This window comes from Micromys minutus, assembly GCF_963924665.1.
Source record: "Micromys minutus genome assembly, chromosome: 28".
Classification (NCBI taxonomy): Eukaryota; Metazoa; Chordata; class Mammalia; order Rodentia; family Muridae; genus Micromys; species Micromys minutus.
The window spans coordinates 27,758,869-27,772,085 of NC_137963.1; positions in this window are offsets into that span (position 1 = coordinate 27,758,869).

Here is a 13,217-nt window from a genome sequence, read left to right on the forward strand (position 1 = left end):
AGAAATTCCCTTTATTTTGGGGCAAAAAGACCGAAATTTCGTTTATTTTTGGGGAAAAGGCAGAAATTGCACTTATTTTGAGTCAAAAAGGCAGATAATCCCCTTATTTTCAGGCAAAAATGAAGAAATTTCCCTTTTTTATGGCAAAAAGCTATAATTTCCTTTTATTTTCGGGCAAAAAAGCAGAAATTCCCCGTATTTTGGAGCAAAATTGCAGAAATTCTCATTATTTTGCGGCAAATAGGCAGATATTCCCCTTATTTTCGGGTAAAATTGCAGAAATTTCACATATTTCAGGGCAAAAATGCAGAAATTTTTATTATTTTGGTGCAAAATTGCAGAAATTTCAATATTTCTGGGTAATAAGTCAAAATTTTCCTTATTTTGGGGCAAAAAAGACAGAAATTCTCTTTGTTTTGGGAAAAAAGACAGAAATTACACTTACTTAGAGGCAAAAAGGCAGAAATTCCCCTTATTTTGGAGCAAAAATGAAAAAATTTCCCTTTTTTATGGCAAAAAGGTATGCATTCCCCTTATATTTGGGCAAAAAGGCAGAAATTCCCCGTATTTTGGAGCAAAATTGCAGAAATTCCCCTAATTGTGGGGCAAAAATTCAGAAATTCCCTATATGTTGGGGCAAAAAACAGAAATTCTCCTTATTTTGGGGAAAACTCAGAAATTCCACTTATTTTAGGGCAAAATTGCAGAAATTTCACTTATTTTGGGGCAAAACTGCAGAAATTTCACTTATTTCAGAGAAAAATGCAGAAATTCCCCTTATTTTGGGGCAAAAAGGCAGAAATTCCTAATATTTTGTGGCAAAAATGAAGAAATTTCCATTATTTTGAGGTAAAAATGCTTAAATTCCCCTTATTTTGGGGCAAAAAGGCAGAAATTTCCCTTATTTTGGTGCAAAATTGCAGAAATTTCACTTATTTCAGGGTAATAAGTCAGAAATTTTCCTTATTTTGCGGCAAAAAAGACAGAAATTCTCTTTGTTTTGGGAAAAAAAGACAGAAATTTCACTTATTTAGAGGCAAAAAGGCAGAAATTCCCCTTATTTTGGAGCAAAAATGAAAAAATTTCCCTTTTTTAGGGCAAAAAGGTATGCATTCCCCTTATTTTTTCGCAAAAAGGCAGAAATTCCCCGTATTATGGAGCAAAATTGGAGAAATTCCCCTAATTGTTTTGCAAAAAGGCAGAAATTCCCCATATGTTTGGGCAAAAAGACCGAAATTCTCCTTATTTTGGGGATAACTCAGAAATTCTACTTATTTTGTGGCAAAATTGCTGAAATTTCACTTATTTTGAGGCAATATTGCAGAAATTTCACTTATTTCAGAGAAAAAAGGCAGAAATTCCCCTTATTTTGGGGCAAAAAGGCAGAAATTACTAATATTTCATGGCAAAAATGCAGAAAATCCCCTTATTTTGAGGTAAAAAGACTGAAATTACCCCTTATTTGGGGGCAAAAAGGAAGAAATTTCCCTTATTTTGGGGCAAAATTGCAGAAATTTCACTTATTTCAGGGTAATAAGTCAGAAATTCCCCTTATTTTGGGGCAAAAAAGACAGAAATTTCCTCTGTTTTGGGAAAAAAAGACAGAAATTCCACTTATTTAGAGGCAAAAAGGCAGAAATTCCCCTTATTTTGGAGCAAAAATGAAGAAATTTCACTTTTTTATGGCAAAAAGGTATGCATTCCACTTATTTTTGGGCAAAAAGGCAAAAATTCTCTGAATTTGGGAGCAAAATTGCAGAAATTCCCCTAATTTTGGGGCAAAAATGCAGAAATTCCTCTTATTTTGTGGTAAAACGGCTTAGATTCCTTTTACTTTGGAGCAAAAATTCAGAAATTCCCTTTATTTTGGGGCAAAAGGACAGAAATTTTGTTTATTTTTGGAGAAAAGGCAGAAATTGCACTTATTTTGAGTCAAAAAGGCGGAAAATCCCCTTATTTTCAGGCAAAAATGAAGAAATTTCCCTTTTTTTTATGGCAAAAAGGTATACTTTCCTTTTATTTTCGGGCAAAAAAGCAGAAATTCCCTGTATTTTAGAGCAAAATTGCAGAAATTCTCATTATTTGGGGCAAATAGGCAGATATTCCCCTTATTTTGGGGTAAAATTGCAGAAATTTCATATATTTCAGGGCAAAAATGCAGAAATTTTTATTATCTTGGTGCAAAATTGCAAACATTTCACATATTTCAGGGTAATAAGTCAGAAATTTTCCTTATTTTGCAGCAAAAAAGACAGAAATTCTCTTTGTTTTGGGAAAAAAAGATAGAAATTCCACTTATTTAGAGGCAAAAAGGCAGAAATTCACTTTATTTTGGAGCAAATATGAAAAAATTTCCCATTTTTATGGCAAAAATGTATGCATTCCTCTTATTTTTGGGCAAAAAGTCAGAAATTACCCGTATTTTGGAGCAAAATTGTAGAAATTCCCCTAATTGTGGGGCAAAAGGCAGAAATTCCCTATATGTTCGGGCAAAAAGACAGAAATTCTCCTTATTTTGGGGATAACTCAGAAATTTCACTTATTTTGGGGCAAAATTACAGAAATTTCACTTATTTTAGGGCAAAACTGCAGAAATTTCACTTATTTCAGAGAAAAAAGGCAGAAATTCCCCTTATTTTGGGGCAAAAAGGCAGAAATTCCTAATATTTTGTGGCAAAAATGCAGAAATTCCCCTTATTTTGAGGTAAAAAGGCTGAAATTATTCCATATTTAGGGGCAAAAAGGCAGAAATTTCCCTTATTTTGGGGCAAAATTGCAGAAATTTCACTTATTTCAGGGTAATAAGTCAGAAATTCCCCTTATTTTGGGGCAAAAAAGACAGAAATTTCCTTTGTTTTGGAGGAAAAAGACAGAAATTCCAATTATTTAGAGGCAAAAATGCAGAAATTCCCCTTATTTTGGAGCAAAAATGAAGAAATTTCTCTTTTATATGGCAAAAAGGTATGCATTCCCCTTATTTTCATGCAAAAATGCAGAAATTCCCCGTATTTTGGAGCAAAATTACAGAAATTCCCCTAGTTGTGGGGATAAAAGGCAGAAATTCTTTATATGTTGGGGCAAAAAGACAGAAATTCTCCTTATTTTGGGGCAAAACTCAGAAATTCCACTTATTTTGGGGCAAAATTGCAGAACTTTCGCTTATTTCGGGGGAAAAAGGCAGAAATTTCCTTATTTTGCGGCAAAATGCAGATATTTCTAATATTTTGTGGCAAAAATGCAGAAATTCCCCTTATTTTGAGGTATAAAGGCAGAAATTCCCCTTATTTGGGGGCAAAAATGCAGAAATTTCCCTTATTTTGGGGCAAAATTGCAGAAATTTTACTTATTTCAGGGTAGTAAGTAAGAAATTCCTCTTATTTTGGGGAAAAAAGTCAAAAATTCCCTTTGTTTAGGGGGAAAAAGACAGAAATTCCACTTATTTAGAAGCCAAAAGGCAGAAATTTTCCTAATTTTGGAGCAAAAATGAAGAAATTTCACTTTTTTATGGCAAAAAGGTATGCATTCCTCTTATTTTCGGGCAAAAAGGCAAAAATTCCCCGAATTTTGGAGCAAAATTGCAGAAATTCCCCTAATTTTGGGGCAAAAATGCAGATATTCCTCTTATTTTGTGGTAAAACGGCTGAAATTCCTTTTATTTTGGAGCAAAAATCAGAAATTCCCTTTATTTTGGGGCAAAAAGGCAGAAATTTCGTTTATTTTTGGAAAAAAGGCAGAAATTGCACATATTTTGAGTCAAAAAGGTGGAAAATCCCCTTATTTTCAGGCAAAAATGAAGAAATTTGCCTTTTTTATGGTAAAAACTATACATTCCTTTTATTTCCGGGCAAAAAGGCAGAAATTCTCCATATTTTGGAGCAAAATTGCAGAAATTTCCATTATTTAGGGGCAAAAACGCAGAAATTCCCATTATTTTGGCGTAAAATTTCAGAAATGTCACATATTTCAGGGCAAAAAGGCAAAAATTTTTATTATTTTGGGGCAAAATTGCAGAAATTTCACTTATTTCATGAAAAAAAGGCAGAAATTTTCCTTATTTTGGGGCAAAAAGGCAGAAATTTCCCTTATTTTGGGGCAAAAATGTAGAAATCCTTCTTATTTTGAGGCAAAAAGGCTGAAATTCCCCCTTATTTGGGGGCAAAAAGGCAGAAATTTCCCTTATTTTGGGGCAAAATTGCAGAAATTTCACTTATTTCAGGGTAATAAATCAGAAATTCCCCTTATTTTGGGGCAAAAAAGACAGATATTCCCTTTGTTTTGGGGGGAAAATACAGAAATTTCACTTATTTAGAGGCAAAAAGGCAGAAATTCCTTTTATTTTGGAGCAAAAATGAAGAAATTTCCCTTTTATATGGCAAAAAGTTATGCATTCCCCTTATTTTAGGGCAAAAAGGCAGAAATTCCCCGTATTATGGAGCAAAATTGCAGAAATTCCCCTAATTGTGGGGCAAAAAGGCAGAAATTCCCTATATGTTGAGGCAAAAAGACAGAAATTCTCCTTAATTTGGGGCAAAACTCAGAAATTCCACTTAATTTGGGGCAAAATTGCAGAAATTTCACTTATTTTGGGGCAAAATTGCAGAAATTTCATTATTTCAGAGAAAAAAGCAGAAATATTCCTTATTTTGTGGCAAAAAAAAAAGAAATTCCCCTTATTTTTATGTAAAAAGGCTGAAATTCCCCTTATTTATGGGCAAAAAGACAGAAAATTCCCTTATTTTGGGGCAAAATTTCAGAAATTTCTCTTATTTTGGGGCAAAATTGTAGAAATTTCACTTATTTTGGGGCAAAATTGCAGTCATTTCACTTATTTCAGAGAAAAAAAGCAGAAATTTTCCTTATTTTGGGGCAAAAAAGCAGAAATTCCCCTTATTTTGAGGTAAAAAGGCTGAAATTACCCCTTATTTGTGGGCAAAAAGGCAGAAATTTCCCTTATTTTGGGGCAAAATTGCAGAAATTTCACTTATTTCAGGGTAATAAGTCAGAAATTCCCCGTATTTTAGAGCAATATTGCAGTAATTTCCCTAATTGTGGGGCAAAAAGGCAGAAATTTCCTATATGTTCGGGCAAAATGACAGAAATTCTCTTTATTTTGGGGCAAAACTCAGAAATTCCACTTAGTTTGGGGCAAAATTGCAGAATTTTCACTTGTTTTGGGGCAAAATTGCAGAAATTTCACTTATTTCAGAGAAAAAAAGCAGAAATATTCCTTATTTTGGGGCAAAAAAGGAGAAATTCCCCCTTTTTTTAGGTAAAAAGCCTGAAATTCCCCTTATTTAGGGGCAAAAAGGCAGAAATTTCCCTTATTTTGGGGCAAAATTTCAGAAATTTCTCTTATTTTGGGGCAAAATTGCAGAAATTTTACTTATTTTGGGGCAAAATTGCAGACATTTCACTTATTTCAGAGAAAAAAAGCAGAAATTTTTCTTATTTTGGGGCAAAAAAGCAGAAATTTCCCTTATTTTGGGGTAAAAAGGCTGAAATTACCCCTTATTTGGGGACAAAAAGGCAGAAATTTTCTTTATTTTGGGGCAAAATTGCAGAAATTTCACTTATTTCAGGGTAATAAGTCAGAAATTCCCCTTATTTTGGGGCAAAAAAGACAGAAATTCCCTTTGTTTTGGGGGAAAAAGACAGAAATTGCACTTATTTAGAGGCAAAAAGGCAGAAATTCCCCTTATTTTGGAGCAAAAATGAAAAAATTTCCCTTTTTTATGGCAAAAAGGTATGCATTCCCCTTATTATAAGGCAAAAAGGCAGAAATTCCCTGTATTTTGGAGCAAAATTGCAGAAATTCCCCTAATTGTGGGGCAAAAAGGCAGAAATTCCCTCTATGTTGGGGCAAAAAGATGGAAATTCTCTTTATTTTGGGGCAAAACTCAGAATTTCCACTTATTTTGGGGCAAAATTGCAGAAATTTCACTTATTTCAGGGCAAAAAGGCAGAAATTCCCCGTATTTTAGAGCAATATTGCAGAAATTCCCCTAATTGTGGGGCAAAAAGGCAGAAATTTCCTATATGTTCGGGCAAAATGACAGAAATTCTCCTTATTTTGGGGCAAAACTCAGAAATTCCACTTAGTTTGGGGCAAAATTGCAGAAATTTCTCTTATTTTGGGGCAAAATTGCAGAAATTTCACTTATTTCAGAGAAAAAAAGCAGAAATATTCCTTATTTTGGGGCAAAAAAGGAGAAATTCCCTTTTTTTTAGGTAAAAAGCCTGAAATTCCCCTTATTTAGGGGCAAAAAGGCAGAAATTTCCCTTATTTTGGGGCAAAATTTCAGAAATTTCTGTTATTTTGGGGCAAAATTGCAGAAATTTCACTTATTTTGGGGCAAAATTGCAGACATTTCACTTATTTCAGAGAAAAAAGCAGAAATTTTTCTTATTTTGGGGCAAAAAAGCAGAAATTCCCCTTATTTTGGGGTAAAAAGGCTGAAATTACCCCTTATTTGGGGGCAAAAAGGCAGAAATTTCCCTTATTTTGGGGCAAAATTGCAGAAATTTCACTTATTTCAGGGTAATAACTCAAAAATTCCTCTTATTTTGGGGCAAAAAATCCAGAAATTCCCTTTATTTTGTGGGAAAAAGACAGAAATTCCACTTATTTAGAGGTAAAATGGCAGAAATTCCACTTATTTTAGAGCAAAAATGAAGAAATTTCCTTTTTATATGGCAAAAAGGTATGCATTCCCCTTATTTTAGGGCAAAAAGGCAGGAATTCCCTGTATTTTGAAGCAAAATTGCAGAAATTCCCCTAATTGTGGAGCAAATAGGCAGAAATTCCCTATATGTTGGGGCAAAAAGACAGAAATTCTCCTTATTTTGGGGCAAAACTCAGAATTTCCACTTATTTTGGGGCAAAATTGCAGAAATTTCACTTATTTCAGGGAAAAAAGGCAGAAATTTTCCTTATTTTGGGGCAAAAAAACAGATATTCCTAATATTTTGTGGCAAAAATGCAGAAATTCCCTTTATTTTGAGGAAAAAAGGCTGAAATTCCCCTTATTTGTGGGCAAAAATGCAGAAATTTCCCTTCTGTTGGGGCAAAATTGCAGAAATTTCACTTATTTCATGGAAAAAAGGCAGAAATTTTCCTTATTTTGGGGCAAAAAGGCAGAAATTCCTAATATTTTGTGGCAAAAATGCAGAAATTCCCCTTATTTTGAGGCAAAAAGAATGAAATTCCTCTTATTTGGAGGCAAAAAGGCACAAATTTCCCTTATTTTGGGGCAAAATTGCAGAAATTTCACTTATTTTGGCGCAAAATTGCAGAAATTTCACTTATTTCAGAGAAAAAAGGCAGAAATTTTCCTTATTTTGGGGCAAAAAGGCAGAAATTTCTCTTATTTTGGGGCAAAAATGCAGAAATTCCCCTTATTTTGAGGTAAAAAGGCTGAAATTCCCCCTTATTTGGGGGCAAAAAGGCAGAAATTTCCCTTATTTTGGGGCAAAATTGCAGAAATTTCACTTCTTTCAGGGTAATAATTCAGAAATTCCCCTTTTTGGGGGGCAAAAAAGACAGATATTCCCTTTATTTTCGTGGAAAAAGACAGAAATTCCACTTATTTAGAGGCAAAAAGGCAGAAATTCCCCTTATTTTGAAGCAAAAATGAAGAAATTTCCCTTTTATATGGCAAAAGTTATGCATTCCCCTTATTTTAGGGCCAAAAGTCAGAAATTCCTTGTATTTTGGAGCAAAATTGCAGAAATTCCCCAAATTGTGGGGCAAAAAGGCAGAAATTCACTATATGTTGGGGCAAAAAGACAGAAATTCTCCTTATTTTGGGGCAAAACTCAGAAATTCCACTTAGTTTGGGGCAAAATTGCAGAAATTTCACTTATTTTGGGGCAAAATTTCAGAAATTTCTTTTATTTTGGGGCAAAATTGCAGAAATTTCACGTATTGTGGGGCAAATTTGCAGAAATTTCACTTATTTCAGAGACAAAAAGCAGAAATTTTCCTTATTTTGGGGCAAAAAAGCAGAAATTCCTTTTATTTTGAGGTAAAAAGGCTGATATTCCCCTTATTTGGGGGCAAAAAAACAGAAATTTCCCATATTTTGGGACAAAATTGCAGAAGTTTCACTTATTTCAGGGTAATAAGTCAGAAATTCCCCTTATTTTAAGGCAAAAAAGACAGAAATTCCCTTTGTTTTGGGACAAAAAGACAGAAATTCTACTTATTTAGAGGCAAAAAGGCAGACATTCCCCTTATTTTGGAGCAAAAACGAAGAAATTTCATTTTTAATGACAAAAAGTTATGCATTCCCTTTATTTTCAGGCAAAAAGTCAAAAATTCTCCGTATTTTGGAGCAAAGTTGCAGAAATTCCTCTAATTTTGGGGCAAAATTCCAGAATTTTTTTTTATTTTGGTGCAAAATTGCAGAAATTTACCTTATTTTGGGGCAAAATTGCAGTAATTTCACTTATTTTCAGGTAAAAAGGCTGAAATTTCTTTTAGTTTGGGGCAAAAAAGGAGAAATTCCCCCTTTTTAGGGGCAAAATTGCACAAATTTTCATTATTATGGGGCAAAAATGCAGAAATTCTTAATATTTTGTGGCAAAAATGCAGAAATTCCTCTTATTTTGAGGTAAAAAGGCTGAAATTCCCCTTATTTTGGGGCAAAATTGCAGAAATTTCACTTATTTCAGGGTAATAAGTCAGAAATTCCCATTATTTTGGGGCAAAAAAGATAGAAATTCCATTTGATTGGGGGAAAAAGACAAAAATTCCATTTATTTAGAGGCAAAATGCAGAAATTCCCCTTATTTTGGAGCAAAAATGAAGAAATTACCCTTTTATATGGCAAAAAGGAATGCATTCCCCTTATTATAGGGCAAAAAGGCAGAAATTCCCCGTATTTTTGAGCAAAATTGCAGAAATTCCCCTAATTGTGGGGCAAAAAGGCAGAAATTCCCTCTATGTTGGGGCAAAAAGACGGAAATTCTCCTTATTTTGGGGCAAAACTCAGAATTTCCACTTATTTTGGGGCAAAATTGCAGAAATTTCACTTATTTCAGGGAAAAAAGGCAGAAATTTTTCTTATTTTGGGGCAAAAAAACAAATATTCCTAATATTTTGTGGCAAAAATGCAGAAATTCCCTTTATTTTGAGGAAAAAAGGCTGAAATTCCCCTTATTTATGGGCAAAAATGCAGAAATTTCCCTTCTGTTGGGGCAAAATTGCAGAAATTTCACTTATTTCATGGAAAAAAAGGCAGAAATTTTCCTTATTTTGGGGCAAAAAGGCAGAAATTCCTAATATTTTGTGGCAAAAATGCAGAAATTCCCCTTATTTTGAGGTAAAAAGAATGAAATTCCTCTTATTTGGAGGCAAAAAGGCACAAATTTCCCTTATTTTGGGGCAAAATTGCAGAAATTTCACTTATTTTGGCGCAAAATTGCAGAAATTTCACTTATTTAAGAAAAAAAGGCAGAAATTTTTATTATTTTGGGGGCAAAATTGCAGAAATTTCACTTATTTCAGGGAAAAAAGGCAGAAATTTTCCTTATTTTGGGGCAAAAAGGCAGAAATTTCTCTTATTTTGGGGCAAAAATGCAGAAATTCTCCTTATTTTGAGGTAAAAAGGCTGAAATTCCCCCTTATTTGGGGGCAAAAAGGCAGAAATTTCCCTTATTTTGGGGCAAAATTGCAGAAATTTCACTTCTTTCAGGGTAATAATTCAGAAATTCCCCTTTTTTTGGGGCAAAAAAAGACAGATATTTCCTTTATTTTCGTGGAAAAAGACAGAAATTCCACTTATTTAGAGGCAAAAAGGCAGAAATTCCCCTTATTTTGAAGCAAAAATGAAGAAATTTCCCATTTATATGGCAAAAGTTATGCATTCCCCTTATTTTAGGGCAAAAAGGCAGAAATTCCTTGTATTTTGGAGCAAAATTGCAGAAATTCCCCAAATTGTGGGGCAAAAAGGCAGAAATTCACTATATGTTGGGGCAAAAAGACAGAAATTCTCCTTATTTTGGGGCAAAACTCAGAAATTCCACTTATTTTGGGGCAAAATTGCAGAACTTTCAATTATTTCGGGGGAAAAAGGCAGAAATTTCTTTATTTTGCGGCAAAATGCAGATATTTCTAATATTTTGTGGCAAAAATGCAGAAATTTCCCTTATTTTGAGGTTTAAAGGCTGAAATTCCCCTTATTTGGGGGCAAAAAGGAAGAAATTTCCCTTATTTTGGGGCAAAATTGCAGAAATTTTACTTATTTCAGGGTAGTAAATAAGAAATTCCCCTTATTTTGGGGCAAAAAAGTCAGAAATTCCCTTTGTTTTGGGGGAAAAAGACAGAAATTCCACTTATTTAGAGGCAAAAAGGCAGAAATTTTCCTAATTTTGGAGCAAAAATGAAGAAATTTCACTTTTTTATGGCAAAAAGGTATGCATTCCTCTTATTTTCGGGCAAAAAGGCAAAAATTCCCCAAATTTTGGAGCAAAATTGCAAAAATTCCCCTAATTTTGGGGCAAAAATGCAGAAATTCCTCTTATTTTGTGGTAAAACGGCTGAGATTCCATTTATTTTGGAGCAAAAAGTCAGAAATTCCCTTTATTTTGGGGCAAAAAGACCGAAATTTCGTTTATTTTTGGGGAAAAGGCAGAAATTGCACTTATTTTGAGTCAAAAAGGCAGATAATCCCCTTATTTTCAGGCAAAAATGAAGAAATTTCCCTTTTTTATGGCAAAAAGCTATAATTTCCTTTTATTTTCGGGCAAAAAAGCAGAAATTCCCCGTATTTTGGAGCAAAATTGCAGAAATTCTCATTATTTTGCGGCAAATAGGCAGATATTCCCCTTATTTTGGGGTAAAATTGCAGAAATTTCACATATTTCAGGGCAAAAATGCAGAAATTTTTATTATTTTGGTGCAAAATTGCAGAAATTTCAATATTTCTGGGTAAGAGCCAAATTTTCCTTATTTTGGGGCAAAAAAGACAGAAATTCTCTTTGTTTTGGTAAAAAAGACAGAAATTACACTTACTTAGAGGCAAAAAGGCAGAAATTCCCCTTATTTTGGAGCAAAAATGAAAAAATTTCCCTTTTTTATGGCAAAAAGGTATGCATTCCCCTTATTTTCGGGCATAAAGGCAGAAATTCCCCGTATTTTGGGTCAAGAATGCAGAAATTCCCCTAATTGTGGGGCAAAAATTCAGAAATTCCCTATATGTTGGGGCAAAAAACAGAAATTCTCCTTATTTTGCGGAAAACTCAGAAATTCCACTTATTTTAGGGCAAAATTGCAGAAATTTCACTTATTTTGGGGCAAAACTGCAGAAATTTCACTTATTTCAGAAAAAAATGCAGAAATTCCCCTTATTTTGGGGCAAAAAGGCAGAAATTCCTAATATTTTGTGGCAAAAATGCAGAAATTTCCATTATTTTGAGGTAAAAAGGCTGAAATTCCCCTTATTTGGGGGCAAAAAGGCAGAAATTTCCCTTATTTTGGTGCAAAATTGCAGAAATTTCACTTATTTCAGGGTAATAAGTGAGAAATTTTCCTTATTTTGCGGCAAAAAAGACAGAAATTCTCTTTGTTTTGGGAAAAAAAGACAGAAATTTTACTTATTTAGAGGCAAAAAGGCAGAAATTCCCCTTATTTTGGAGCAAAAATGAAAAAATTTCTCTTTTTTAGGGCAAAAAGGTATGCATTCCCCTTATTTTTTCGCAGAAAGGCAGAAATTCCCCGTATTATGGAGCAAAATTGGAGAAATTACCCTAATTGTTTTGCAAAAAGGCAGAAATTCCCTATATGTTTGGGCAAAAAGACCGAAATTCTCCTTATTTTGGGGATAACTCAGAAATTCTACTTATTTTGTGGCAAAATTGCAGAAATTTCACTTATTTTGGGGCAATATTGCAGAAATTTCACTTATTTCAGAGAAAAAAGGCAGAAATTCCCCTTATTTTGGGGCAAAAAGGCAGAAATTACTAATATTTCGTGGCAAAAATGCAGAAAATCCCCTTATTTTGAGGTAAAAAGACTGAAATTACCCCTTATTTGGAGGCAAAAAGGAAGAAATTTCCCTTATTTTGGGGCAAAATTGCAGAAATTTCACTTATTTCAGGGTAATAAGTCAGATATTCCCCTTATTTTGGGGCAAAATAGACAGAAATTCCCTTTGTTTTGGAGGAAAAAGACAGAAATTCCACTTAATTGGAGGCAAAAAGGCAGAAATTCCCTTTATTTTGGAGCAAAAATGAAGAAATTTCCCTTTTATATGGCAAAAAGGTATGCATTCCCCTTATTTTTATGCAAAAATGCAGAAATTGCCCATATTTTGGAGCAAAATTGCAGAAATTCCCCTAGTTGTGGGTATAAAAGGCAGAAATTCTCTATATGTTGGGGCAAAAAGACAGAAATTCTCCTTATTTTGGGGCAAAACTCAGAAATTCCACTTATTTTAGGGCAAAATTGCAGAACTTTCGCTTATTTTGGGGGAAAAAGGCAGAAATTTCCTTATTTTGCGGCAAAATGCAGATATTTCTAATATTTTGTGGCAAAAATGCAGAAATTTCCCTTATTTTGAGGTATAAAGGCTGAAATTCCCCTTATTTGGGGGCAAAAAGGAAGAAATTTCCCTTATTTTGGGGCAAAATTGCAGAAATTTTACGTATTTCAGGGTAGTAAATAAGAAATTCCCCTTATTTTGGGGCAAAAAAGTCAGAAATTCCCTTTGTTTTGGGGGAAAAAGACAGAAATTCCACTTATTTAGAGGCAAAAAGGCAGAAATTTTCCTAATTTTGGAGCAAAAATGAAGAAATTTCACTTTTTTATGGCAAAAAGCTATGCATTCCTCTTATTTTCGGGCAAAAAGGCAAAAATTCCCCGAATTTTGGAGCAAAATTGCAAAAATTCCCCTAATTTTGGGGCAAAAATGCAGAAATTCCTCTTATTTTGTGGTAAAACGGCTGAGATTCCATTTATTTTGGAGCAAAAAGTCAGAAATTCCCTTTATTTTGGGGCAAAAAGACCGAAATTTCGTTTATTTTTGGGGAAAAGGCAGAAATTGCACTTATTTTGAGTCAAAAAGGCAGATAATCCCCTTATTTTCAGGCAAAAATGAAGAAATTTCCCTTTTTTATGGCAAAAAGCTATAATTTCCTTTTATTTTCGGGCAAAAAAGCAGAAATTCCCCGTATTTTGGAGCAAAATTGCAGAAATTCTCATTATTTTGCGGCAAATA